Raw genomic sequence first — 6,000 nt, 5'->3', positions numbered from 1 at the left:
TCGTGGGGCTATGCAATTTTGCATGCAGCTATGTTGGTCCGACTGAGGCCCATTGCCACCCAACCTTACTCCGCGTTACAATTGGTTACTGGGTACGAACCTGATGTTTCGCACTTACGCGTATTTGGTGTGCAGTTTTTGTGCCAATTGCGCCGCCACAACGTTCAAAAATGGGTCCTCAATGAAGGATGGGCATATATGTCGGTCATGAATCCCCATCCATTATACGCTTTTTAGAGCCCTTGACAGGCGATCTCTTTACCGCTAGATTTGCGGATTGTCACTTTGATGAGACAGTCTTCCCGCCATTAGGGGGAGATAAGAACGTTACCGTTCTTGATGAACTACGTGAATTGACGTGGAATGTCCCCACTATGTCTCATCTTGATCTCCGAACCGCACAATGTGATAATGTCATCGAACCGAAATTATAAATAGCGATGACATCGAACCTCGCTCCGTTGATGAGTGTCAACGTAGAGACGACTGGCCAAAATGGAAAGAAGCAATCCAGGTCGATCGAATTAGATTCCTTGACAAAGAGAAAGGTGTTTGGGCCTGTCGTTCCCACACCTCCCCATGTTAAACCTGTAGGATTTAAATGGGTATTTGTAAGGAAGCGTAATGAGAAAAACGAGATTGTGAGATACAAGGCTCATCTAGTGGCGCAAGGATTTTCTCAACGCCCTGGGATTGATTACGAGGAGACATATTCTCCCGTAATGGACGTCATAAGGTTCCGCTACCTTATCAGTTTGGTAGTTTCCGAAAAACTGAGTATGCAGCTAATGGATGTGGTCACAGTTTATCTCTATGGGGATCTTGATAAAGAGATATATATATATATATATATATATATATATATATATATATATATATATATATATATATGAAAGTTCCTGAAGGACTTAAGATACCCGATGCAAATAGTTATAGACCACGGAACACGCTCTCCATTCGTTTGAGGCGTTCACTTTATGGATTAAAACAATCCGGACGGATGTGGTATAACCGTCTTAGTGAATATTTGATCGGGATGGGATATGTAAACAATGAAATATGCCCATGCGTGTTTATTAAGAAAACAAGTTCTGGATTTGCAATTGTGGTGGTCTATGTCGATGACATGAATCTAATTGGTACTCCTGAAGAGATCAAAGAAACCGCAAAGCACCTGAAGTCTGAATTCGAGATGAAAGATCTTGGGAGAACGAATTACTGCCTCGGCCTGGAGCTCGAGCACCGTGCTAATGGCATTCTGCTTCATCAATCAAACTACATCCAGAAGATGCTAAGACGTTTTAATGAGGATAAAGTGAAGCCCTCAAGCACTCCCATGGTTGTTCGAAGTCTAGATCCTAAGAAAGATCTGTTTCGCCCTGCAGATGATAACGAAGAGATATTGGCACCAGAAGTCCCATACCTAAGTGCAATAGGCACATTATTGTACTTGGCTCAATGCACTAGACCAGACATTTCATTTTCTGTGAACTTGTTAGCTAGATATAGCTCTGCGCCAACACGCCGCCACTAGAATGGCATAAAAGAAATTTTTCGCTACCTTAGAGGTACGACTGATATGGGCTTATTCTATCCCTATCCATCAAGAAATGGATCAAACCCCCTTGATCCTCAGAATGATGCTCGCCTTGTTGGATATGCTGATGCAGGCTATCTATCAGACCCGCACAAGGCGCGTTCCCAAACTGGTTATGTCTTTACCATTGGGAATACTGCAATTTCTTGGAGGTCTACAAAACAGACTCTTGTTGCTACCTCTTCAAATCATGCTGAGATTCTAGCTCTTCACGAAGCAGAACGTGAATGTATATGGTTGAGAGCCATCACAAAGCATGTTCGAAGCACATGTGGACTGTATCCACCACTGATGAACCAACTACTATCCACGAGGATAATGTTGCTTGTATCGAGCAAATGAAGACGGGTTTCATCAAAGGAGACAACACCAAACATATTGCACCGAAGTTCTTCTTCAATCAGCAACAACAGAAGCATCAGAAGATTGAAGTCAAGCAGATTCGATCTGAAGACAATCGTGCAGACCTCTTTACCAAGTCACTACCAAAGTTTACATTCCAGAAGCATGTACAAGGTATTGGTCTACGTAAATTATCTGAATTACCTAACATGTAATTTTCAGGGGGAGTCGAAATCAGGAGGAGTATCCTGAAGCATACACACTTGACCATCGTGTACTCTTTTTGTTCTTCGTCCAGGGTTATTTTGTCCCACTGGGTTTTGTTACCTGGCAAGGTTTTGACGAGGCACATCTTTGGCATGGTCACCCCACTTATTGCATCCTGAAGATGCTTTGATTTGACATATATGCATTTGCTCATCTTTTCCCTTCGACCACGGGTTTCTCCCACTGGGTTTACCGAAATTATTTTGGTGTAACAACTCTAATGCATCCCTCTCGTAGACATACTATCTACTTATGATGCTGATAAGAAGACTTCACCTATCTCTGTTGTGATACGACTACTCCACATTCACGCGCGTTGTGCTCTTTTTCTCCTTCGACCAATGTTGTTTTTCTCCCACAGGGTTTTTATTACTTGGCAAGGTTTTTGACGAGACAACTTAGAAGCGCTCAGCCTAGGCAACACTATTGACATGAAATATCCAAGGGGGAGTGTTGTAAATAATTATGGCTAATATCATGTAAATAGATAGAGAGTCATATATGCCTTTCACTATAGATTAGTGATTGATAGGATTGTGAATAGGAGTAATTGACGTTGCTATTAAATGTTGCCTATTTGTATACATCATGTACTCCTATATAAAACCCCCTCATGGTTAGATGAATAGATACAATCTGATTCTCTGTGTCCAAACTCTCTCTCTCTCTCTCTCTCTCTCTCTCTCTCTCTCAAAAATTTGTCTGTTTTACAACAAAATGCAACTAGAATTAGGAACCTTTATTCACACACACACACACACACACAAAAAAAAAAAAAAAACCCAAGACTTGGAGACCCCGTGGTCTTCATCTTCAATTAGAAAGAATGTGAAAGTAGGAAATCCTAATATTTCCTCCAAATGCAAGAAAAATATCTCAAGTTGTAGGTAATCATGGGGTTTGAATTTATTAATAGTAAGAAAAAAACCAACTATAAGCGCCGCACGCTCGGACGCCAGAAAGTCTAGTGGGCAAATGCAACTATTATGAGTTTATGACTTGATCTTTCATGAGAATGATGTCTGCCCTGTAGCAAATGGCAGAGCAGCTCACAGAATGGAGCAGGGTCCTGTTCAAAAACTGCTGGAAATCATGAGCCCTTCTCTAGGGTTTTGTTCAAAGTCGTTTTGGAAATGGTGCTTTCAGATTTCAGGGTATCCAAACTCCAATCTTGCTTCCTGTTGCCCGCTGTCTTTTCAACTCCAAGGAATAGGGAGGAGGACGCAAACCAGTGGTGCTGAGAGGAACGGACGTGTGCAGTAGAAAACAATGTCCTAAGTCCTAACCAAGAGGGAGTGGCAGCCTTCTACTTTCCACTCCCCGAAGAAACTGAAGGTACTCCTGCCTGACCTATTTGTTAATTCATTGAGCACTGATGCACCCACAAAGAAGCACAAAATGCCGGAGTTTTGTTCAAAGTTCGCTGCTCGATCCTTGGGATTGGTTGAGGCTCCAGGTAGTATTCCAGTACCCAAGACCGACTTTGTGGACAAAACATATTCTGAATCATCACCATACTACCTACAACAAGAAAAATTTAAGTTCTAGACAATCTTTACTTCATCTGTACAAAATTATATTCTGATTCACTTGTTTACTGCAAAAAACGACTGATGTTACATTGTGCCTTATTAATCCATGTGAATTGTGCAGCAGTAATGTACTTGTGTCTTGAATTTTAGAATACCACTTTAACTAATATCAAGAATTGAACAAACCTTATATTTCTAAATTCTAATAACTATGGCATATTCATTGGCAGATACTATATTTTGATGCTATTCAGGCCAGAAGCAGGAGTTGATAATAATAATATAATATACAAATCTGTTAGCCTGCCATTCAGAGATGCACCTAGCATAGATTCTTAAAGAAAAGAAAAGAAAAATTACAAGGGTCCGTTCACAAATGGTATCCCCATTCGTTTTTGCATATATTGCTATTGGTGAAACCTTTTCTGTTTTGGTCGCAAAATACTTCATTTAAGCTAACCAAGCAACGAACAAAGATATAGATAGATAGATATATACAATGAGGAACCAAACAGGCATCCTGTCCTGTGTAATCGCTGAAAAAAATCAATTGACAAAGATTATGGTACCACAAACATCTTTATGCATGCGCTCTTACTGTTGCTGCCTTGTTGCCAGTTCAAGTTGTTCTATTGAATCCATTGGGTTCTTTATTTTTCTTTGTAAGAGCTTTATGTATGTCATTTTCCCCTAAATATATCTTGCTTTGCACATCTGCTTTCCAAAAAACCTCAGCATGCTGTCTATGCTTTTTACATTTTCCCCTAAATATGCTGTCAATTAGTATTTGTATTTTGACCTTTCTTTTTACTTACATTAATCTTATCTTACTTCCATAGTCCACTTCTGATTATGGACCTAGTTGTATCCTTTTGATCATCACGGAAGTGATTTGAAATCGTAAGCTCAACTCTGTTTTCATCCGTCAACCTCCTAGTTCGCTTTGGGTTAATTATCTTGTTTGCAGTATCTTTTGGTTTTCCTATTCTGATGTAAGTTGATTACTGCTTTAAAATATACAATTTTTATGCCAAGGTGATAAATCGTAATTTGTTTGCTTTTAGTTCTAATAGGGTACACCACTGATTTCTTAATCCTGGTCAATATTAAAGTCTTTCAATAACTCACAGCAGTGACTGAGAAACTGTGCAGCTTTGCCCAACATTAGTCAGGTATGCTTTCTGGTTTGTAAACGTTTTTGCTTAGTTTCACCTTTTCTTTACTTGTCAAGTCGATGTTAACATATTAACAATTTAACAGGGCTTTTCAATCACAATTTAATGCAAATGCATCGCCATTTGCGTTACTTCATTTGTGTTACTTCTTACCTGATATGGTTATATGTGAAAATGCATCGCCATGTGGAAATTTTTAAATTTTCTTTTATTTGTTATGTCTTTTGTTTTCTAAATAACTATATATACTCTGCATCTCCTGAAATGACGGGCAAAATGACTTGTTTCTTTCTGAGATACATCTGTCAAATCTGTTTAATATATGGGAGATCATTGACAGAATGACAGCTTATGAATTTCTGGAAAGTTGACCATCAGCTGTTTGATGTATGAATCTAAATGTCTAATATGATAATTTATGTCCTTGTTGGAGTTTCTTGACACTCTGAACCTCATCTCCTGATCGTAAACAAGTTTTCTGCTAGAAACCACAATATTTAATAGAACCTGTAAACTTTCCTTTTAAGATCTGCTGCCCTGTAAAGAGCTGTGTAATCTTTCTTTCTTTGGTCAAAGAAGAACTTTGTAATCACTCTTACTGCAGGAAGCTAACTTATTAAAAGCCATAATATGTAGTATATAAGAAGTTCTTCCCTCTGATCGTATATGATGTTCGTCACATTGCTCAAATACACCAATTCCATGTCTTAATTTTTATAGACAATGACAAATAACATTATATGCCAATGCATTAATTCCATGCTAATTTTCTACCGGTTATGTTTTTTGTGCCTAGAGTTTTGCAGCAGTGATGTTAGAGTGCTACTGCCAAGAAATGAAGAAAACCTTAAATACGGTTCAAATGATAAACTGGCCTGACAGGCCCCAAAATAAGGCCCAGATATGAAAAGATCAGCTGATCAGAAAACAACTTGACAACAGAAACTAAAGAGAGGGTGAGGATTTGGTTAGGTCAGGGATTTGATCTCTTCCAAGAGCATGAAACCTGAAGAAAGAGAAAGAGAAAGAGAGAGAGAGAGAGAGAGAAAAAAAAAAAAAAAAAGGCTGACAGTAGAATCTAGAGAGC

The sequence above is a fragment of the Rosa rugosa genome, chromosome 6, assembly GCF_958449725.1.
Source record: "Rosa rugosa chromosome 6, drRosRugo1.1, whole genome shotgun sequence".
Classification (NCBI taxonomy): domain Eukaryota; kingdom Viridiplantae; phylum Streptophyta; class Magnoliopsida; order Rosales; family Rosaceae; genus Rosa; species Rosa rugosa.
The sequence above is the reverse complement of the archived record's forward strand: the minus strand, read 5'-3'. Positions refer to the sequence as shown.